The sequence below is a fragment of the Neoarius graeffei genome, chromosome 23 (assembly GCF_027579695.1).
Source record: "Neoarius graeffei isolate fNeoGra1 chromosome 23, fNeoGra1.pri, whole genome shotgun sequence".
In the NCBI taxonomy this organism is placed as follows: Eukaryota; Metazoa; Chordata; class Actinopteri; order Siluriformes; family Ariidae; genus Neoarius; species Neoarius graeffei.
The window spans coordinates 50734538-50759960 of NC_083591.1; the positions used below are offsets into that span (position 1 = coordinate 50734538).

Sequence of the window (25423 nt, forward strand, 5' to 3'; positions counted from 1 at the left end):
GGGATAGTGAATGTTTTTGGAAAGGGTGAGAATGGTAAAAAGCAAAAAAAAAATCCTTTTATATAATATATATAAAGCTAGTTAAGGGGAAGCCATGACCTACTGATTAGAAAAGCAGGTTTGGGGATTTATGGGAACTTTGGGAACTTATTGGGACCAAAAGGTCACTGGTTCAATTCCCTGGACCAGCAGGAATGGCTGAAGTGCCCTTGAGCAAGGCACCTAACCTCCAACTGCTCCCCAGGCTGCGTTGTACATCGCTCTGGATAAGAGCGTCTGATAAATGCCTGTAATGTAATGTAAGTGATTTGTTGTAGCTTAAGGCTTTGAATTACAGATCAGAAGGTCATGTGCTCAAATCCTAAAACTGCCAAACTGTCCTATAGAGCATGAACTTAACCTTTTCCCTAGCTGTATCCTGCATCGGGCAAATGTACTGGATTACACTGTACAGTATTTTATACAATAAAATGGAAACATCAAGGAACATACTTTTAAAAAAAATTGAGAATTAAGGAATAATACGTAGAATCTGTAGAATTATTAGAGTACTTTACTGCTGGTGTTTACTGTAAATTGTAATCACCTTGTTGTAAACTGTGCACTAAATGTTTTACTTTCTATATCTGAAATGACGAGTGTCTTAAAATAAACCTGTGATTGAGCTATTTTTCAGAAATGCTATTATAGAAAATGAATCAACGCTTTCATATTGGAGCATGGGGTATAAAGTGAATTAGTTATTAGAAGAGTTGATTTAATACTGTATGTACACCCTTATCAAAAAGAAGTATACTTCAAGTTAATTTTATTAAGTATACTTAAGTAAAGTTAAAGTATATTTCCTTAAGTATACTTTTGTGTTCCAAGTATACTGATATAATTGTACTTACAGTATAGTTGTAAGTAAACTAATCTAATACTGCTTGGGACTAAATCGGCCCACTTTTAGTTTATAAAAAGTAGACTTTAAGTCTAAGAGAAGTAAACTCTGAGTATACAACTAGTATTTTTTATTTTGTACTGCAAGTATACCACAAGTAAACTTATACTAATAGCTTACTAGTTCTATACTTGTAATCCACTCTTTAGTTTACAAAAGTGTACTCATAGTATACCGGAAATATACTATGAGTTTAGTTGTTTTATACTTCCAGTCCACTTTTTACTTTACTAAAGTATACTTTGTAGTATACTGGAAATATACTATTGGTTTACTCGTTACATACTTCCAGTCCACTTTTTACTTTACTAAAGTATACTTTGTAGTATACTGGAAATATGCTATTGGTTTACTCGTTACACACTTCTAGTCCACTTTTTAGTTTATAAAAGTATACTTTATAGCATATTGGAAATATACTATTAGTTACTGGTTATATACTGTACATCTAGTCCACTTTTTGGTTTTGAAGTTTACTGCAATTCCCCTTCTGGGTATACAATTAGTTTTCTAGCCCGAACCCTTACCTCATGCACACTACCAGTAGACAACTTAAGTGTTTTGTACCTTAAGTTACAATGAAGTTATAAAGGTAAGAATTCACAAAATAACAACAGATACTCAGGATTAAGAACGTATTCATTTTCTTTAAAAATCAAAATTTACTTAACATAAGGCACAAATATTTTAATACTTTATTATACTTTTGTCAAGTATATCTTGATCAAAAGTTTAAGTATAAGCTTAAGCTTAAGTATATCTCTGATAAGTAAATAAAAAGTAAACAAAGCATACTCTAATATTTTTAGTTTAAAAGAAGTATACTAGGGCGGCACGGTGGTGTAGTGGTTAGCGCTGTCGCCTCACAGCAAGAAGGTCCTGGGTTCGAGCCCCGGGTCCGGCAAGGGCCCTTCTGTGTGGAGTTTGCATGTTCTCCCCGTGTCCGCGTGGGTTTCCTCCGGGTGCTCCGGTTTCCCCCACAGTCCAAAGACATGCAGGTTAGGTTAACTGGTGACTCTAAATTGACCGTAGGTGTGAATGTGAGTGTGAATGGTTGTCTGTGTCTATGTGTCAGCCCTGTGATGACCTGGCGACTTGTCCAGGGTGTACCCCGCCTTTCGCCCGTAGTCAGCTGGGATAGGCTCCAGCTTGCCTGCAACCCTGTAGAACAGGATAAAGCGGCTAGAGGAGATGAGATGAGAAGTATACTAGAAGCACACTTGAATAAACTTCTTTTTTTGTAAGGGGTGTGTGGATGACTTTAAAATGTTTGTAGTTTCACTGTGAAAGAAAGAAAGAAAGAAAGTATCTAACTAAGTTTTCTTGGCCAAAAAGAGTTCATGTAGCACCAGTTCACCACACACCACACCCAACCCTGCTGTAATTCACCCGCACCCGCACCCACCGCCTCGTTCTGGTGGGGTCCAGTCGTCATATCCGACAGTGCAACTTTAATGTCTTGTCAGAAGTGGGCGTGTGTCTCCTACATATGTGTGTGTTTAAAGTGCATTAGACAGAGCAGACTTCAGAGTGCAGCTGGAATCTCACACCCTTCAAACTTCTACAGACTCCAAACTAACGGAAAACACAAGTCGGAGAATCAGAGAGTGCAGGTAACCTTCTACATTTTCTCTCTTCTGTCCTGGGGGGTTGTTTTTTTTTTTCCTTTTCATCTCATGCTGGGTCCAAAATCTTATAATACCACGAGTACTAGTACACAGGGTCTCACAAGACTTCACCAGCAAGTTAAATACAGCATGCGGCTTTAAATGCAGGCTATAATAAAAGAACTGCCACTTTCACTCTTTTGAACTCCCACTCTGTGTTTTTTTTTTAAAGGACATCCTGCTGAAAGTGTCATTTTAAAAGTTTTGTAGTCTCCTTTATGTAGGATTTCTGTATCAGAGAAAGAGAATATTTATACTACAGTAGCCTACAGTACAATCCTATTTCTGAGATGTGGTTTGGGACATGTCTCCAAAGCGGCTGATGAGAGAAAAAGCCCAAGTCAGACAGATGGGGTTCCCTGTGATGGGCTGCGAACACACAGGTTTTGAATAAGCTCAAAAATGTAATCGCCGTGAGAGATGTACATAGTTTTTGAATGGACGGCAGGGGTGCCAAAACTTCCCCCCCCCCTCTTTCTGGGGGGGGGGGGGGGGGGGGGGGGGTTAGAACTCAACTAATTGGCTTCCTTATGATCCCTGCACGGATATTAGGACATTCACCTGATGCTGATGTGAGTGCAATCATCAGCAGGCTGTTTTCACAGAGCCTTTGTGAAGTATTGTGAGGGCTCTTAAGTGCAGGAAGAGTGTTTATTAGCAAGTGTGATATTTACAAAAACAAAACCAGAGTCATTTACATTGCTCGAAACAAACTTGACAGTGATAATGATAATACTTCACAAAGCCTTTGTGTCCTTATATGTGCATGCTGATTGCACTTAAATCAGTATCAGGTGTTTCCCATAATGACTGGCTCCCAAGCACTTTAAAGTGCCATTCCACCATTGGATGTATTTTTTTGGCATAAAATACAATATATTTTATGACATGACTAGACAGAGAAATCTTTTAGCTTCAAAATGATATATCAAACATAATTTTTTGACAACGACAAGTATATTAATTTTGCGACCAAAGTCACCTACCCTTTTAATTTCCGCGCGGTAGTGAAACGTGATGTCATCGGCAGGTTCCCCTTCTTGTGTACCACGTCACGTGTGACGTGGCACAGATTATCGGCAATGGCGGATAGAACGTGATTGTCAGCTTCGGAGAAGAAGCGAAGGAAAATAGCAAGTGATGCCCAAAGGAGACGGTCGATGGTGAATATCGGCACAGCAATCGACAAGTGGAAATCGCGTTCTATCCGCCGTTGCTGATAATCTGTGCCACGTCACACGTGACGTGGTACACAAGAAGGGGAACCTGCCGATGACATCACGTTTCACTACCGCGCAGAAATTAAAAGGGTAGGTGACTTTGGTCACAAAATTAATATACTTGTCGTTGTCAAAAAATTGTTTGATATATTATTTTGAAGCTAAAAGATTTCTCTGTCTAGTCATGTTGAAATAAAATATATTGTATTTTATGCCAAAGAATACATCCAATGGTGGAATGGCACTTTAAAGCTAGACGGCCTTTCGATTTCAGAAAATCAGTGAAATTTAGTTCCGTCTGAAATTTGGTCATTGTGATATATATTTATTTCTGTAATATCTCACAAAATGTCAGGCCATTCTGTGGCTGGGAAGTTCTTTAATTTGAGGGGATTAAAGCAAATAATGTGCATGAAAGCGCTCACTCACTTCGCACAGTCGAGACCGTGCACTGACAGTTCCATCATTCTGTCACTAAACGAACAGCTGATCACACCGAGGTGCTCGCTGAGCACCGATGTTCATTAGTTTGGTCCTGCGTTTCCTTTCCTTCGTATGTAACATAACGTCTTTTCTTCTCGCTTTCTTTCCGTTACTGTAGTCGGTCTTTCGCGTTTCATTCGCACACTCGCGTCCTACATTTTTCTCTCCGGTTTCAAATTTGTCTCCCACAATGCCTTGCATGAACGGGGAAAGCCCACCACGTCATGCATGACGTAGTATCTTGTATTGGGTCATGGTGAAGCAGGAAAAGATAGCGGAGAATTTAGGGCCACGTGGCTCTAAAGTCATTAACTGTTCTATTTAAAAAAAACCTAATAAAATTGGAAGTCTGTGATTCGAATTCAGTAGTTTTCGGTCCACGAAACAAAAATAACTGGGTGTCGGGGAAAAAAATTTTTTATGACCTACACTTAAAAAAATCTGAAAGGCAGTCTAACTTTAAGTCTCGGTGAAGGTGAGGCTCATGTTCACTTCACTGTATAAGAATAAGCACCGCACTGCAGTTGATATATATATATAATTTTTTTTTTTTTTAATTCGTAACTTCGTGGAAATAAAGTGAGCATACCAGAGGGTTTTTGACCTCTTCGTTCGACACCAAGTTCTGCTGAATGTTTCCTCCCCCAATTTTCCCTTCTACGTTCAGAAATTTCTCTAGTTTTTTTCCCCCAATAGTGAACTACTTTTGGTAAATTTAAAAAATCTGATGTCTTTGTTTTGTTCAAAATGATTTGCATATCCAAAAACACAGCAAAACCTTTTCATACTGATCAATCCCAACTAACTCAGCTGAATGAAGCACTACAGCGTGCCCCCGTCATGGTGCCCTCGTTACCGTTGGTCATGTGACGGTGCAAAGCCGGAGCCTTTAGAGCTTTTTGTTCCTCCCAGACTAGTCACATGTTGTTAGATTAAAAAAAAAAAGATAAGATGAAAATTATCATAACATTATGGGATATTAACTCATGCAGGTTTCATTTGTGTCCAGAGAGTTTTTTTTTTTTTTTTTTTGGCAAAGTGATTAAATCCTGAGGTTCTGGGATTTGAACTCAGAACCTTGTGCTCACTGGAGGCTCTTCCCAATGCCTAATCTCTCAGTATTGATTTAGCACTTTATAAAATAAAAACAAAAATAAAATAAAATAATCCATACATACACACATTTAGAAATGATTATATCTGTGGTGGTTCCCTCAGGGGTACAACTTTTGTAGAACTCCAGGTTCCATACAATACAATATATAATATATATGATATTACATGATTGCGTGAAGATATGAAGTTTGTCTTTGAGTGGTGAATGTACGGTATATATCACGAGTGACTGAAGCGAATGAGTGAAATATTTTTCACCATGAGAAGATAAACTTCATATCTTTGCATCACCTTGTAATGTTCTTTATATTATATCCACATAAAAAATAATAAGTTAATCAAAAGAATTTTAATTGTGAAACCAGTTTGCCATTTTGACAACACACATCTAGTCAGTGGGAAAACACTGGGAGTGACATCGTCAGAGTGAAATATCGGGAATTATTATACATACGGCGGCACGGTGGTGTAGTGGTTAGCGCTGTCGCCTCACAGCAAGAAGGTCCTGGGTTCGAGCCCCGGGGCCGGCGAGAGCCTTTCTGTGTGGAGTTTGCATGTTCTCCCCGTGTCCGCGTGGGTTTCCTCCGGGTGCTCCGGTTTCCCCCACAGTCCAAAGACATGCAGGTTAGGTTAACTGGTGACTCTAAATTGACCGTAGGTGTGAATGTGTGTGTGAATGGTTGTCTGTGTCTATGTGTCAGCCCTGTGATGACCTGGCGACTTGTCCAGGGTGTACCCCGCCTTTCGCCCGTAGTCAGCTGGGATAGGCTCCAGCTTGCCTGCGACCCTGTAGAAGGATAAAGCGGCTAGAGATAATGTGATGTGATATTATACATACAGGACACTTTTTTTCCTGGATGGAATAAAAACACGTTCTATTCCCTAGCGGATTTCATTCATTTGGTTTGATAGCATGCAGTACTGTTAGCATATCGCTCATCCTAAGTGTATTACATCACTCTACCCCATGGAGAATAAGCGTTGAATATGATTTACGATACTGCACGGTTGTCAAGACAACATCACGTCACATATCGGAGACGTAAAACTTCCACACTAGCGAGCGACTGGGACAATTTGTAAACAAACATGACCGCCAGGTTTGCTTCGTTAAATACGGAAGATTTTGAGAGAATTTTGAAAGAGAAAGACACATTGAACACCTGAAAGGAATGTGTATGTATAATTATAACATTATAAGTTTCCGACTCGTTCACTATCACGCTAGCTGAATGGAATATATCTGATATACCACTCAAATCGGGCGGCACGGTGGTGTAGTGGTTAGCGCTGTCGCCTCACAGCAAGAAGGTCCAGGTTCGAGCCCCGTGGCCGGCGAGGGCCTTTCTGTGCGGAGTTTGCATGTTCTCCCCGTGTCCATGTGGGTTTCCTCCGGGTGCTCCGGTTTCCCCCACAGTCCAAAGACATGCAGGTTAGGTTAACTGGTGACTCTAAATTGAGCGTAGGTGTGAACGTGAGTGTGAATGATTGTCTGTGCCTATGTGTCAGCCCTGTGATGACCTGGCGACTTGTCCAGGGTGTACCCCGCCTTTCGCCCGTAGTCAGCTGGGATAGGCTCCAGCTTGCCTGCGACCCTGTAGAACAGGATAAAGCGGTTAGAGATAATGAGAATGAGAGACCACTCAAAGCCAGCCAATATTATTTAAATATGTCACACAGATCCATGATGCATTTGGTATGAAAAATGCGAGTTTTTCAACACGAGAAGGTGAACTTCATATTGTCAAACCAATGTGTGATGTTTTTTTTTTTATTATAGAGACACACTCACTCACAATTAAAAAGTACCCAAATTTATCAAAAATTTTATCAATTTCCTCATGAGTGACATATAGAGATTTATGTCACGGTTGTGGTTCTCAATGTCCCGGATGGAGCTCTTATGAAAAATACGAGTGGCATATTTCCCAGTAAAACACCTGTGTCTATGTAATACAATATGATATGATACAATATGATACAATTTCAGTTCTTAAGGCACTTTTCAATATTTGACGATACCACTGAGTCTGCTACAATACGACACATTTTAATTGAATTTTGTAGCCTCTGATTGATATGGGACCAACTTATATATTTTACAAATATGAATTAATTTTCGCACACTGGTTGTTTGTCCTTTTTCGATAATAAGCTATTATTAATATCTATCTTTCACATCTTGAGTATACCTTTAAATGTTTTTTAATGTAAAGATTTAATGCTACGCTAAGGTACGTGTACATTCCTATGTAAAAGAGACCTTGTACCACCCCAGCACCAGGGAATGGTATAGTCTCTTGTTTCTTTTGTGCAGCATTAATAATTAGTGTTAATAAAGCCTAGGTCACAACCGGACGTACGAATTTTTGGCCGTGTGATTTTTGGCGTTTCTCAAATCGCTGCGGTTTTTTTTGTTCATGGAGAAAGACGCACGTTTGTCTTGCAACCTGAAAAAAACGTAAGTGCCCATAGAGTTTGTTTGACATGACAAAGAACCTCTGCGGCCAGTCTACGGCTTGAAAATCAGCACGTCACACGCGCGCCCTCCGTGTGTTTCTTGCGTTTTTTGCACGTAGACCGGCCGTAGGAGCACGTACGGCCGGTTGTGACCGAGGCTTTAGTGAACATGTATGAACATTGTGTGTTAACAGGCCTCACAGAAAAAAATATAATTAGGCATCTGAAACAATTATGGATACAAGAAATGCTTATTTGAGGTTAATATTTCACTTTATTTTACCCCCGCTCTGAAGGAGGGGGGTATACTGGTTTACCTCTCTCCGTCCGTCCGTATCTCCATCCGTCTGAAACACCCTTTTTTCTCAACAACCACAAATCAATCATAACCACTTGGTACTTGGCACCAAACTTCAGCTTGGGGTTCTATACCGTGTCTACTTTTTTCAGGTCTGTCGCACATCAACTTCCTGTTTACTGACTAAATGCATTTACGAAACATTATAACATGGATTTACAAATTTTTGTAACACTTTTCTCAGCAACTACAAATCATAACTGCTTGATATTTGGTACCAAGCTTCAGCTTGGGGTTCTATACCATGTATACCGTTTTCAGGTCTGTCGTACATCGACTTCCTGTTTACCGACTGAATGTATTTACGAAACATATAGCGTGGATCTACAAATTTTTCATGACATTTTTCTCAGCAACCACAAATCATAACTGCTTAATATTTGGTACCGAGCTTCAGCTTGGGGTTCTATACCGTGTCTACTTTTTTCAGGTCTGTCGCACATCAACTTCCTGTTTACTGACTAAATGCATTTACAAAATATTATAACATGGATTTACAAATTTTTGTAACACTTTTCTCAGCAACTACAAATCATAACTGCTTGATATTTGGTACCGAGCTTCAGCTTGGGGTTCTATACTGTGTATACCATTTTCAGGTCTGTCATACATCGACTTCCTGTTTACCGACTGAATGTATTTACGAAACGTATAGCGTGGATTTACAAATTTTTCATGACATTTTTCTCAGCAACCACAAATCATAACTGCTTAATATTTGGTACCGAGCTTCAGCTTGGGGTTCTATACCGTGTATACCGTTTTCAGGTCTGTTGCACATCGACTTCCTGTTTACCGACTGAATGTATTTACGGAACATATAGCATGGATTTTGACGCTATTTCAAGAAGCAAAATGCTATTTCAAAATAACAGTTTACCAGGATGCTGTTTGAAATCCATGGGGAGAGACACTGCTCTTTACTTTACTTGTTTCAGGGTTCATTATTTGTTGAAGTCGACATTCATAATAAGTGTCCTATTCCTTTGATTGCTGGCATTCTGATATAAGCGAGAGCGGCGGGGGGATACGTAAGTGAGCAGTAGCTCGCAGTTGATCTTGTGTTATACTGTTTGTGATGCACCGTTCAAAAAAACTGTACCAATACGATAATAATATCCATATTATCATAGTAGATTGAGTGGTAACTTCAAATATTAAACAGTGCGTTAAGAACTGAAATTGTATTGTATTGTGTGCAAGCTGAAGGTCTACAAAAGTTGTACCCCTGAGATTACCACAACAGAGATAAGAATACGATACAGTCATTGCAGTGCCTGTTTTTGTCAACTAGCATCTTCACCTAAAGATTTTCTGATCACCAAAGAACACATTGCGTAACTTTCTGGTTACGTTTCCCTGACATCATCTGTCATGACTAATGGAATTGCGTAACTATTTGTTCAGATATTCTTCATACAAGATGTTCTTATACGGTACAAAGACTCCTGGTGAGAAAGTTTGAGAGACAAAGTGTTTTTATTGGGCGGTTTCATGTCTGGAGTGTGTTAGACTTATCTCTACGCCCAGCCAACACCCTTTCACATTCCATTGAGTGAAGTAAGGCTCAGCTGGCCAACAGCAACATGTAAAGAATGGGAGAAGAGGCAGAAAACAAGGTCAGAGAAGCAAAGAAGGAAGGATGAGGAGGTGACTGGGAGGAGGAACGTACAGTACATGAACAAATAAAATGAGGATTCAAATAGTAAACTCAACGGCAAGAACTGATTGCTTGAATCATGATGTTTAGGGGCTCAGTGATTATGGAGATGCATGTATAACCAGATGGTTGTGTGTTCAAATCTCACAGAGGTTAGAGTTGATCCTGTACTCTAACTCGGGCTTCTTTTAAAGTGTGTGAGAAGATGAGATGCGATATGTAAAGTGAAAATGTCGTGTATCTGTTGTGGTTGTGCGTTGTTTTTGGATTTTTTTTTTTTTTTGGATTATAGTCATCAGTAGATAAAAACCAGAAAAGATTAATATCAAGTGCATCAAAAATTACGATTCAAAAGATGAACATAGGCGTGAACTAGTAGTGTCTTTAGTGTTACTTTGAAGACAGTATTGTTGCGAGACACGCCCTTTTTTCTTGCCCATGCCTTGTTTTCAAGGCCTAAAAAAAAAAAAAAAATTGCCTATAATTTTGTTTGACACATTACTCAGATGGTGGAAATAAACTTATGCTAAAGGTCGCCTGTACATTTTCATTTGAAGAGTTTGGTTCCAAAACGCTATATATCCAGTTCCATTGTTTCGAGAAAAATCACTTTTTCTGATTACGGGAAGTGATAAAAGGAAAACCACTGTATCCTGTTTTAAAATTTACTGACTAACTCCTTAATGATAATAAGCTTCAAAAATGAAATCCAGAACTAATTAACAGCTTTTAACTGAACCAAGTAATTATTTTTTTGTCAAGTCGCTACATATCCACGCCACGGCATTTTCCCCCAAAATGCTACATATCCCTTTCTATTTAAAGTGCATTTAACCGTGTTCTTTCATGACAGATTATTTTATTTTATAGATTATTTTATGGAAATTATTCATAATTCAGTGTGAAATTGTCCAATAAATGTGAGAAGTGCTGAAGCGATTTCCTACTAAATGGGCGCAGCCATCTTAGAAGATTTCACGCCAATGGCGGCCTCCGATTGGCCAAATGGATGTGTCTGGTTTTGAGAAAAATTGGTGATGGCGCTTGTTGTGTTTTGGAATGAAAGGCCGTAATGCAGTGTGTAAATCAATGGCAGATATCGTGATTTGGCAAAAACTGAATATGGTACGAGTAAGATATGATAATTGCTGATTGTTTGGTGGCGGGAGTTTTAATTTTTCAAATTTGGTGTTTGTCACATTTTGGAACCAAACTCTTCATTTGTTCTGTGTATTATGAGGAGTTTTGAACTTGCAAGTCGCATCAAATGGGATTTGATACACTACTGCATCGTAGATATTACTATGAAATACTGAGGAGTCTGCTTGAGAAAAGCTTGCCTGGTAGTTTGGCAGAGCTGCACGGATCAGCACTATACAGTATGTGATGCAAATTCAGAAATAAAATACGAACAACATGGGGAAGTGGGAAGCAGATAAAAAGTTGATAACATTTCATGCTGTACGTGTTTACTGTAAGGCATCTTTAAAGGGGAGGGGCGGCACGGTGGTGTAGTGGTTAGCGCTCTTGCCTCACAGCAAGAAGGTCCGGGTTCGAGCCCCGTGGCCGGCGAGGGCCTTTCTGTGCGGAGTTTGCATGTTCTCCCCGTGTCCGCGTGGGTTTCCTCCGGGTGCTCCGGTTTCCCCCACAGTCCAAAGACATGCAGGTTAGGCTAACTGGTGACTCTAAATTGACCGTGAGTGTGAATGGTTGTCTGTGTCTATGTGTCAGCCCTGTGATGACCTGGCGACTTGTCCAGGGTGTACCCCGCCTTTCGCCCGTAGTCAGCTGGGATAGGCTCCAGCTTGCCTGCGACCCTGTAGAACAGGATAAAGCGGCTAGAGATAATGAGATGAGATGAGATCTTTAAAGGGTTAGTATGAGGTAATTTCACTGCAAAGCCAAAACTAACATTTACTGCAATTACTTTTGTCCCCCACACATCCTCTGTGTAGCACATCACATATCTATAATGAAAGGAAAATGAAGCCTTGCATTGTCTGATTGATGACATCTTTGGTCTATGAATTTGCCCAGACCAGAGTTACAGCCTGATTCATCAAAAGAATCACATGATTCATCGGAATAAAGTTGCAAGAAAAGGTGACGGTTACTAAATTACTAAAACGTTAGCTTCATTGACATCATGTGTTGCGTCATAACGCTAAGGGTGAGGCATCAGAGGTGGTGTAAAATCTGGGAATGGTCATGAAAAGTTCGTTAATGACTTCCTTCATAGATGCTGACCTCATTCCTTGACATGACATGCAGCTACCTGCATATACTGCATACACATTTAAAAAAACCAAGAAGACAGAGTCATCTCTATCCCCCGCCCTATATACCAACTATATATCAAGTTTCAAGATATTATTTGTCACATTTTTCAGGTTCTGCTTCTGGAACCCAATCTTTACACTGATCTCAGCAGCCCATGGCATAAACCCACCGGACCTTTGGTCCAAATGAGCTAAAAATTAAAATTTCTCACATTTCTTAGTATCAAAAGGCACATATACATTACTTAATCAACACATATACCAACTTTCAAGAGTATACCACTCATAGTTTTCAAGTTCTGCTCTGGAAACAAAACCTACCCCTAAGACTAACCTGAGAGAATAAGTCTCATGGAAATATAAAAAATTTAAATTTCTTAGTATGAAAAGGCATTAACATCACCTTGTTAACATGTATACCAAGTTTCAAATCCGTATCATGAATAGTTTTGGATATATGCTCCGGAAACGAACATTGCGCTTAGAAACTACAGTGGTGCTTGAAAGTTTGTGAACCCTTTAGAATTTTCTATATTTCTGCATAAATGTGACCCAAAACACCATCAGATTTTCACACAAGTCCTAAAAGTAGATAAAGAGAACCCAGTTAAACAAATGAGACAAAAATATTATACTTGGTCATTTATTTACTGAGGAAAATGATCCAATATTACATATCTGTGAGTGGCAAAAGTATGTGAACCTTTGCTTTCAGTATCTGGTGTGACCCCCTTTGTGCAGCAATAACTGCAACTAAACATTTCCAGTAACTGTTGATCAGTCCTGCACACCGGCTTGGAGGAATTTTAGCCCATTCCTCCGTACAGAACAGCTTCAACTCTGGGATGTTGGTGGGTTTCCTCACATGAACTGCTTGCTTCAGGTCCTTCCACAAAATTTCGATTGGATTAAGGTCAGGACTTTGACTTGGCGATTCCAAAACATTAACTTTATTCTTCTTTAACCATTCTTTGGTAGAACGACTTGTGTGCTTAGGGTCGTTGTCTTGCTGCATGACCCACCTTCTCTTGGGATTCAGTCCATGGACAGATGTCCTGACATTTTCCTTTAGAATTTGCTGGTATAATTCAGAATTCATTGTTCCATCAATGATGGCAAGCCATCCTGACCCAGATGCAGCAAAACAGGCCCAAACCATGATATTACCACCACCATGTTTCACAGATGGGATAAGGTTCTTATGCTGGAATGCAGTGGTTTTTTTTCTCCAAACATAACGCTTCTCATTTAAACCAAAAAGTTCTATTTTGGTCTCATCCAGCCGCAAAACATTTTTCCAATAGCCTTCTGGCTTGTCCATGTGATCTTTAGCAAACTGCAGATGAGCAGCAATGTTCTTTCTCCTTGCAACCCTGCCATGCACACCGTTGTTGTTCAGTGTTCTCCTGATGGTGGGCTCATGAACATTGGCTAATGTTAATGTGAGAGAGGCCTTCAGTTGCTTAGAAGTTACCCTGGGGTCCTTTGTGACCTCGCCGACTATTACATGCCTTGCTCTTGGAGTGATCTTTGTTGGTCGACCACTCCTGCGGAGGGTGACAATGGTCTTGAATTTCCTCCATTTGTACACAATCTGTCTGACTGTGGATTGGTGGAGTCCAAACTCTTTAGAGATGGTTTTGTAGCCTTTTGCAGCCTAATGAGCATCAACAACGCTTTTTCTGAGGTCCTCAGAAATCTCCTTTGTTCGTGCCATGATACACTTCCACAAACATGTGTTGTGAAGATCAGACTTTGATAGATCCCTGTTCTTTAAATAAAACAGGGTGCCCACTCACACCTGATTGTCATCCCATTGATTGAAAACATCTGACTCTAATTTCACCTTCAATTGAACTGCTAATCCTTGAGGTTCACATACTTTTGCCACTCACAGATATGTAATATTGGATCATTTTCCTCAATAAATAAATGACCAAGTGTAATATTTTTGTCTCATTTGTTTAACTGGGTTCTCTTTATCTACTTTTAGGACTTGTGTGAAAATCTGATGATGTTTTAGGTCATATTTATGCAGAAATATAGAAAATTCTAAAGGGTTCACAAACTTTCAAGCACCACTGTAAGTCAAAATCTATTTTTTATGTAAAAATTTGATTTTTCTTTTCAAAAAAATCCAAAATAGCAAAAGGCACCAGTTCACATGTTGCTTGATACAGTATGCATACAAAGTTTCATGAAGATATCTTCAGTAGTTTTAAAGATGTGGCCCAGAAACGAAAATGTGACCGGCCGGATGGACGGAACCCATTTCTATATCCCCGCCCAAATGTAAAAAGAGTTACAACATGGGATCAAAGCATATAGGATATAGCAAAATGATCATCAACATGATGCACCTATACACTCTGTTAAAGATTGGCCTTGGCTCTAAAGCGTTTAATAAAACCTGGCTACTCATAGATAGAAAAAAAAAGACAAAAATGTGTACTGCTATACTAGTACAGTGGAATTGTACTGTTATAGCGTTTAACATGTTTGTATTGGGCTTTATTTCAAAAACTGAACCATTTCCCACAACACCATCTGATCAGGGCCGGATAAGCCCACTAATTTCAGTCTTCTTTTGGTTCTACTAGGACCTTTGTCTCACACTCTAGCAGCTGTAGCCAGCTTTCTAACTGGCGTCAGACCAACAGTCGGCCCTTGTTTAGATCTGTGACAGACGATCAGCCGAGAACCAGGCTCAGATATTTAACCCCTAATGCCACTGGATTATGGATCACAGACCAATGGATATTGTTTGTGCCATTAATGGCTTGTAAGTGTTTTATTTCCAGCTGGCGACAGAAAATCACCAATAGAGTGAAAGACTTGGAGTCTGCAAACAGACAAAGCAGTTTAGGACTTTAGCAGGATTGATGGACTTGGTATGGTTCAAAGAACAGTAAGAAAGGTTTCTGTGGAGTCACTCTTTCTCTTTCTCACATGCACACATCTTTTTTTTTCACTCCGTCCAGAAGTTTAGCCTCTTTGTTACAGTCACAACATGATGAAAGCCTCAGATTTATAGCACTGTCTCACAGGGACAATTCAGACACTGCACTTCAGCCTTGGGCAACTTTTTAGCCATGGCTTTCCCAGACACTCAGACAGAATACAAAACACGGTTGTAGAAATGGACCAATTCGGCAATTTTTCTTGTAAAGAAGAAAAAACAAACATTATTTAAAGCTAGACGGCCTTTCGATTTTCATAAAATCAGTGAGATTTAGTTCCCTCTGAAATGCGGTCATTGTGATTTATGTTTATTTCTGTAATATCTCACAAAATATCAGGCCATTCTGTGGCTGGGAAGTTCTTTAATTTGAGGGGATTAAAGCAAGTAATGTGCACGAAATCGCTCGCTTCGCACAGTCAAGCAGACAGAGGAAGTCCGTGTGTGTGCACATGCGCAGGTTTACCTTTGAGCGTGCACTGACAGTTCCATCATTCTGTCACTAAACGAACAGCTGATCACACCGAGGTGCTCGCTGACCGCCGATATTTATTAGTTTGGTCCTGCATTTCCTTTCCTTCTTATATAACATAACATCTTTTATTTTTTTCACGGTCCGGTTTCCATCAAATCCTGTGCTCTGATTGGCTGGCGAGCGGGTCCGTATCCTACGATACGGACCCCGGTTACGGACCTCTGGCGACTCACTCGTTCACAGTAATAACAAACGTAGAAATTTTTGTCAACATTTATTTTCGCATTTCTCACGAGATTGGCATTAATTTTACATCATGGATAGCGATAACAGCAGTCTTCACAGCGAAAGCGAGTTTTACTACCCTGAGGAAGAAGAAATAAAAGAAAACATTTCAGGAGAAAGCTAAAAACCTGTAACTGTTGCTAACGCCGAGCAAAAACATGGCTGAATCCTGAATGACTCAATTTTGTATAAATAGGGGACTACATAGGCGGCAAAATGTATTTTTTTTTTCCAGCCATGGAAGTGCACTTGTATACCGATGAGGAAGTAATTTGCATTACAGCCGTGAATGAGGATTCAAAATGGCGGCTCGGCTCGGTTTTCCCTTTCGGGCGCTCTCGTTTTCTGTTAGAATTTGGTAAAGAAAAAAATAAATATATTATTTACCAGCTTAAGGTCGGTCCATATGGTGAAATACCATGACCTCGGCCTTGAATACTGACCTCGGCCCGGAGGGCCTCGCTCAGTACTTTCAAGACCTCGGTCACGGTATTTCACCATACGGACCTCCCAGCTGGTAAATAATATATGTAGAGCTCTTTTCCAAAATGCTATAAATCCATTTTGATTGTTTTCAGAAAAATGACATTTATTTACCCAGACCCATAAATTTTGCAAATATTTAATTTATCCTATAATAGTTGGGACAAAGTACAAATTGTAAATAAAAATGGAATGCAATGATGTGGAAGTTTCAAAATTCCATATTTTTTTCAGAATAGAACATAGATGACATATCAAATGTTTAAACTGAGAAAATGTATCATTTAAAGAGAAAAATTAGGGGATTTTAAATTTCATGACAACAACACATCTCAAAAAAGTTGGGACAAGGCCATGTTTACCACTGTGACACAACCATCTTTTCTCTTTCCAACAGTCTGTAAACATCTGGGGACTGAGGAGACAAGTTGCTCAAGTTTAGGGATAGGAATGTTAACCCATTCTTGTCTAATGTAGGATTCTAGTTGCTCAACTGTCTTAGGTCTTTTTTGTCGTATCTTCCGTTTTATGATGCGCCAAATGTTTTCTATGGGTGAAAGATCTGGACTGCAGGCTGGCCAGTTCAGTACCCGGACCCTTCTTCTACGCAGCCATGATGCTGTAATTGATGCAGTATGTGGTTTGGCATTGTCATGTTGGAAAATGCAAGGTCTTCCCTGAAAGAGACGTCGTCTGGATGGGAGCATATGTTGCTCTAGAACCTGGATATACCTTTCAGCATTGATGGTGTCTTTCCAGATGTGTAAGCTGCCCATGCCACACGCACTAATGCAACCCCATACCATCAGAGATGCAGGCTTCTGAACTGAGCGCTGATAACAACTTGGGTCGTCCTTCTCCTCTTTAATCCGAATGACACGGCGTCCCTGATTTCCATAAAGAACTTCAAATTTTGATTCGTCTGACCACAGAACAGTTTTCCACTTTGCCACAGTCCATTTTAAATGAGCCTTGGCCCAGAGAAGACGTCTGCGCTTCTGGATCATGTTTAGATACGGCTTCTTCTTTGAACTATAGAGTTTTAGCTGGCAACGGCGGATGGCACGGTGAATTGTGTTCACAGATAATGTTCTCTGGAAATATTCCTGAGCCTATTTTGTGATTTCCAATACAGAAGCATGCCTGTATGTGATGCAGTGCCGTCTAAGGGCCCGAAGATCACGGGCACCCAGTATGGTTTTCCGGCCTTGACCCTTAAGCACAGAGATTCTTCCAGATTCTCTGAATCTTTTGATGATATTATGAACTATAGATGATGATATGTTCAAACTCTTTGCAATTTTACACTGTCGAACTCCTTTCTGATATTGCTCCACTATTTGTCGGCGCAGAATTAGGGGGATTGGTGATCCTCTTCCCATCTTTACTTCTGAGAGCCGCTGCCACTCCAAGATGCTCTTTTTATACCCAGTCATGTTAATGACCTATTGCCAATTGACCTAATGAGTTGCAATTTGGTCCTCCAGCTGTTCCTTTTTTGTACCTTCAACTTTTCCAGCCTCTTATTGCCCCTGTCCCAACTTTTTTGAGATGTGTTGCTGTCATGAAATTTCAAATGAGCCAATATTTGGCATGAAATTTCAAAATGTCTCACTTTCTACATTTGATATGTTGTCTATGTTCTATTGTGAATACAATATCAGTTTTTGAGATTTGTAAATTATTGCATTCCGTTTTTATTTACAATTTGTACTTTGTCCCAACTTTTTTGGAATCGGGGTTGTAATAGATAGTTGGTTCAGCCTGAACACTTTCAGCAATAATTGACAAATCTAACAACAATGTTATTGATTATAAATCTAAAGTTTATTATATATTTTTTCAAAACGCTATAAATCCACTCATTCTTTTTTCAAAATGTTATAAATCCATTCATTTTTTCTGTCTTTAAAACAAGAGAACATGCTGTAGATATATAATATCAGGAACTTTCATCATACAATTTTTAATAAAATCAAATAAATTATATAAACACTTAAATAACATTCATTCATTTATGTTTAATCTTACGTTTTAAGACTGTCCACCACAGAAAACAACTAACTAAAAAACAAATGGCCAGTTAGTTCAATTTTTTTAAATGCAATCCATTCAAAGTGCCACCTTAAACAGCATGACAAAACCACTAATTAAATAACAATAATCAAAATTGATAAAAATACATTCAATATTCAAGTTATTCAGTAAAGTGTTGAACCTGAAAAAACAGCACCATTGCCCGCTATATAAAACAAATAACTTCAAAATAACACACATAATAACCCTGGTGTTCAATCTTAAATTCAAGACCTTTCAAAGTGCCACCCTGCATGACAAAAACACTATTTAAAAAAACAATTTTCAACTTTGATAAAAATAAATACATTCAATAGTCATGTTATTCAAGTTATTCAGTAACATGTTGAACCTGTAAAAGTAGCACCATTACCCACTACATAAAACAAATAACTTCAAAATAACACATACAAATGACCTTAGTGCTCAATCTTAAATTCATTCTTAAATCTTAAACCTTTTGAAGTGCCACCCTAAATAGCATGACAAAACCACCATTTAAAAACAATAATCAACATTGATAATACATTCAGTAGTCAGTTAAGTGTTGAACCTGTATGTGTGCATACATGTCAACCTTTGGTCAATCAAACCTGTATAACCAACCTCCAAAATCCGTATTTCCCTTATAAAATCCTTATAAGATGCAAATTAAAATAATTTACCTAAAATTTGAATGATAATTAACAATGATATATCCCAGTTACTTTTTATTCAATATTAATAACAAAAACCTTCAGAATGAACACAAAGCTCCAATGTTTGACAAAAACATAAAGTGTTATCAGCGTAGTTACGTACAAAGGAAATACTTCGTTGTTTGGAGACAGGTTTCACCGAGCGGCTATTATGCACGAGACTTCATATTAGCCACAAAGTCAGGAAAATCTGTTCGTAAAATTACGTTATAATGACCAAATACAATGAAAAGTATTTTTCCAGTCTCACCTGTGAAAGGTAATCCCATGTGATCTCGTTTGGACGGTAAACCTGTTGGTACAGTTAAACGCAGCACATGAATGAGGCATCTTTATTCTCGGCTACTGTCTAGACGCTATACCAGAGACGGTTGAAGAATCTCCACTTTGCCACATCCAATATGGCGGCGAGGATGACGTATGATTCTACGCAGAAGGCGGCGTCTATGTTTATATGTCTATGATTTCACGGTTGGCGGGATTCTCGCAATGCGGTGTGCGCATGATCAAAAGTGGAACGAAGTCTCGCTACCGCAAGATAACGCGCGATTTCATAAGACTCTTTACTGGCTGTCTGTGCTGTACAGTACGTTTGTAAATGTTATGCGCTCTTTTATCATCGTGGGAATTGATTATAGCTCTAAATAAATATTGAAGTTTTTTTAAAGAATCCGCATAACTTTATTTATACGCCCGTATACTACGTTTATTGAATCAAATCCGTATAAAATACGGACATTCCGTATAGGTTGACATGTATGTGTGTGTGTTGCAAAAGTTATTTGTGCTCAAGAAGCTACACAAGCAAACAAAACTCCTCGCGTCAGGGCGCCACCATGTGGGATAGTGTAGAACGCTGACTGAACTCTGATTGGTCTAGAGGAAATGTCGCACTCAGCCAAAAAACAGGTGTAGCGCCTATCCTGTTTTGGAGAGAAACTACAATTTGCAACACATATAAACAAGGAAATATAGCGATTTGGCATGAAATATTAATGGAGCAGTGAATAGGCTCAGTACACAGCAGAATAGCGAGACGAACTCGTTTTTTTTTCATTTGGTGTTTATCGCGTTTTGGAAAAGAGCTCTTCATATATTTCTTCTTGCTTTCTGTTACTGTAGTCGGTCTTTCACGTTTCATTCACACACTCACGCCCTCCATTTTTCTCTCCTGTTTCAAATTTGTATCTCACAATGTCTTGCTTGAACGGGGAAAGCCCACCACGTCATGCATGACGTAGTATCTTGAATTGGGCCATGGTGAAGCAGGAAAAAACAGTGGAGAATTTAGGGCCATGTGGCTCTAAATTCATTAATTGTTCTATTAAAAAAACTTGGAAGTTTGTGATCCGAATTCAGTAGCTTTCGGTCCACTCAACAAAATAACTCGGTGTCAGGGAAAATTCTTTTTATGACCTACACTTGAAAAATCTGAAAGGCAGTCTATCTTTAAATATGAGAACGTGTTTGCTGAAATCAATGATCTAGATGTAGCTTACAATTAAATAAGCTCGCTAGTCATTGGAGTTGCTAATCCTAAACTTGCCTAGCCAACAGTTCATAAACTACAATGCTATACTAAGCTGTGGTCAATGGATTAGCTAAAATAAAAATAGCTAAATAGCTAGCTAGCGTGGTAGCTAGATATTATCAGACTATTAAAAACACACCAAAAAAACCCACTGAGGTACCAGAGAATGTTCTCAGAACATTCAGTAAGGTCTACAAAAATAACTTTTACTGCAATAATTTTAAAATCTGAAGTAAAATTGTTAGCAGGGAAGATATTAAAAAAAAAAGTTAATGTTCCACCAAGAAACTATCGTTGCCGTAGCTAAACATCAGCTAGTTATTGGAGGACATTTGCTAAACATATAGTTAGATAGCTCATAGTCGCCCGTAGTCAGCTGGGATAGGCTCCAGCTTGCCTGCGACCCTGTAGAACAGGATAAAGCGGCTAGAGATAATGAGATGTTAAATATTGCTAGCGTTTGTGCTACACCAATGAGTTGGATTAGCTAACCATGCTAAATAGCTAGCCTGTGCTATCCTCTGTGAAATTAAGCATGAACTGAAACCACTAAGGTACCAGAGAATGCTAAGAACATTCAGTGAGTAGTGTAAGAAGGTATATGTTTAATGCTACAAAAATAACTTTTTTGCACTGTTTAAAATGTTAAGTAATCGCGAAACTGTTGAGACCAAAATTTTAAGAACAATTTAAAGCGGCTTTAGCGCCATTAACATTATTTTGTTCCTGAACATGACGTATGAACAGGTGAATGTGCTTCTCTTTGTCAGGGAGTGTGAAGTATTCTGTCAGAGATGGTTGGGAGACGGATGTAAGTGCAGAAGGTGTGTTTATTAATCCAAGTGAAGACGGTAAACAACCCAGAACGGCAGGCAGAATCATAAAACGGTGAAACAGGCAATAGGTCGAGCGAGGCGCAAACAGGCGATCGTAGACTCAGCAGAATCAAAGACGAGAAACAGGAAATCAGGGATCAGGAAACCAAACAAGGAAATAACGCTCGGTAATGTGTCAGTAACACAACTCAATACTTCGCAAAGTAAGTGTGCTTTTTATATAGGCGTGCTGATTGCGCCTTAATTCTGTGCAGGTGTGAGTCATTTACGGCGCGCCCCCGAGAGTCTATCTGATGCACACGCCAGGGCACGCAGGTGCGACACTCTTGCATGAAATTAGTATAAAAATTGATATAAATATCCATCCCAGCTGACTACGGGCGAAAGGCGGGGTACACCCTGGACAAGTCGCCAGGTCATCACAGGGCTGACACACAGACACAGACAACCATTCACACTCACATTCACACCTACGGTCAATTTAGAGTCACCAGTTAACCTAACCTGCATGTCTTTGGACTGTGGGGGAAACCGGAGCACCCGGAGGAAACCCACGCAGACAACATGCAAACTCCACACAGAAAGACCCTCGCCGGCCGCTGGGCTCGAACCCGGACCTTCTTGCTGTGAGGCGACAGTGCTAACCAAATATGCCAAATTATTATGGTATGTTACAAAAAAATACAGGAAAAATCCGAGTCCCCGTCTCCAATTTACGAGTCCGAATGCAGTTAATGCACGAGTCCGAGTCATCAGTGCTCAAGTCCAAGTCGAGTCACGAGTCCTTAAAATTAGGGTACGAGTCAGACTCGAGTACTACAAGCCTGATAACATCACATTTTTCACACATTAAGTCAGATCAATACAGTTTTATTTCTATACCATTGTACGATAGATAGATAGATAGATAGATAGATAGATAGATAGATAGATAGATAGATAGATAGATAGATAGATAGATAGATACTTTATTATTCATCCAGAAGGAAATTAAAGCATCCAATAGCTTATATGACGCACACATACACATGCAAAAACAAAAAAAAAAGTCACAGAAGACAACTGTGAGATGATTACAGATTCGAGGCAGTATGCATAGTGGAAGTGGTGCAGTAGGATGCTGTGGTAGAATAGAATGTGTACCATGGTGGTCGTGCAAAAAGTGAACAATGCAGGGATATACTAGTGCAATTACTCTGATACAAAATACAAATACACAGTATACCAATACAAGAATGTAAACAGCAATAGAAATTAACTATACAGGGGCGTCGTGGCTCAGGTGGATAAGGCGCCATACCATAAATCCGTGGACCTGAGTTTGAGTCCGACCCGAGGTCATTTCCCGATCCCTCCCTGTCTCTCTCCCGCTCATTTCCTGTCTCTACACTGTCCTATCCAATAAAGGTGGAAAAAGCCTCCCAAAAAAGAAACTGACTATACAAATCCTTTAATACTCTGTAAACAAATACTAGAATTAAAAGATAGAACTATTAAACAGTACTAAATGTGTAAGGATGGTCAGTATCGGCATATAATAGACTCCTGGACAGTTTTTATGATTAAAGCAGCAGTTCTTCGGTACAAATTAGAGTATAATATCCAGCTGAGATACAGTAACTACGAGCAAGTTTTGGGCATAAACTGTTTTTAGAACGTTCACATTAGGCAGCTGATCGTGCATTCAGATGAGAATCATATGATCTTCGCTAGGATGGATGAACAACGAAAAGAAAATGTGCTATTATTGAGGTCTGACTTGTGATGGGTTTGATCAACATGTGGATTCATTTCTCACAGCTGTGCATGGGTACAATAGAAGGCATGTGACGAAAAGTGGTCTCTGCCAATCACATGCTGTATTCAGAAGGAAGCAATCTGAGGGGAATTCTGTGTTTAGGCTGCTGCAAATGGTATTTGTTCATTGCCCTTAAGTTATGATCCAAGAAAGCTGTTAGACCCAAAGGGCATAGAAACAGTAAAAACGCTCAAACTTGTTCTCACACATCCCTCCCTTTCGCCTTTCTCCCATAATGCAGTGCATGTCATGATCACAGGAGGGGTGCTTTAGGGAGTCAGAGGCATTCAGACATGGGTTCCACAGTCACCACACACACACACACACACACACACACACACACACACACACACACCTAAGAATGTGAACTCATAAGACATTTACTACTCAGTGTGTGTGTGTGTGTGTGTGTGTGTGTGTGTGTGTGTGAGTAATGCATTTAGAATTTGGAGATTGTTCATGCTGTACTCCGAAGTTCTCTGTGATTTGGGAAAGCTGTACTGAGGAACGCGATGTTGAGGAAGTAGAGGAATTTGGTGGGAGCTGGAAGTCACACACACATGGTTCCCATTAACACATAGTTAACCCCTTCTGACTGTATGAGCTCTTTTCAGGGCACAGAAACTTCACGAAGGCTTTGTAGCTGGAGGGCAGGAAGTTCACTTTCACTGTGAAATGCAGGCGCGTGAGGTGAATCAGATAGCCGCCGATCATTTGGAGATAAACTCAGACGCAGCTTAAGGCTGTTAAGGGTTGTGTTGGAAAATCCTATTAACAAAAAACAAAACCCTCAACCTCCTGTTTATAGGACTTGAAGGCATGAAGTCAAGTTTATAGCTCTCGTATAAAGAGCAATTATGTTAATAATAGTGGAGGAACAACAGCAGGCATTGTGATTCGGTGAAGCCTCGGTCCTAATGGATTTGTTTTGCCGTCTCACGGATACACTCGCCGGCCACTTTATTAGGAACACCCCTACATACACTTCTCATCTCATCTCATTATCTCTAGCCGCTTTATCCTGTTCTACAGGGTCGCAGGCAAGCTGGAGCCTATCCCAGCTGACTACGGGCGAAAGGCGGGGTACACCCTGGACAAGTCGCCAGGTCATCACAGGGCTGACACATAGACACAGACAACCATTCACACTCACATTCACACCTACGCTCAATTTAGAGTCACCAGTTAACCTAACCTGCATGTCTTTGGACTGTGGGGGAAACCAGAGCACCCGGAGGAAACCCACGCGGACACGGGGAGAACATGCAAACTCCACACAGAAAGGCCCTCGCCGGCCACGGGGCTCGAACCCGGACCTTCTTGCTGTGAGGCGACAGCGCTAACCACTACACCACCGTGCCGCCCAATTCTGATTATATGAACCCAAAGAAGAACGACTGCAGTGAACCCATCTAGCTCTGACTGCCAGAACAGCCCCAGTTCAGCATGGATGAGTTTCTATCTAAGGTTTGATATGAACCAGAAATTGAATTGCATTTGAAACACGATTGAATCAGATTCCAAATACAGTCAGTGCGTTTACATGCACATAGAGAGAATCGAATTTCTGCCGTTGCTCGACTGAAATCGAAGTTCAAAATACCATGTATACACCTTAATTCGGCTGAAATTGAACCGAACTTGATTTCTCGGAATCGAGCTACACGACCTAGATTATGCGATTTCTGCCGAGCTACTTAGTGCATGTAAACCCTATCGAGCTAGTAGTCGAGCTACTTACTGCCCCTTCCGGAAGTGACGAGTGACGAGACCACAAGCGGGAAACACAACAGCCTCGGTCGGCATGACAACAGTAGTAGCGAGCAGCAGAAGAGGTCAGGAGGAACAAACGAAGAAGAGAAAATGGCGAGCAGAAACGTGCACTTCTGGAGCAATGAGGAGACAGAGTTCATGCTCATTCAGCTTAAGGAGTTGAATATATTAAAATTCATGGACTTGAGAAAAACGCGCAATGGAGAACACGGAACTGATAACTTTGTTTACACTCTTGAATAGCTCTTCTTCATGACGACAACCGGAAGTGTACCAACACGATGGGGCGTGTAGCGCCACCTGTGGCTCGGGTGCACAATGCA

General features: G+C 40.0%; 1 protein-coding gene across 1 annotated transcript in view; it reads left to right on the forward strand.

The window, feature by feature from the left end:
- The first annotated feature begins 2426 nt into the window (after nucleotides 1-2426).
- Nucleotides 2427-25423, forward strand: part of tgm1l1 (transglutaminase 1 like 1) — a 79699-nt gene continuing 56702 nt past the window's right edge. The window contains exon 1 of the mRNA XM_060906358.1: nucleotides 2427-2556. The gene's annotated coding sequence lies outside the window, so the exon portion shown is untranslated. The remainder of the gene's footprint in view (nucleotides 2557-25423) is intronic.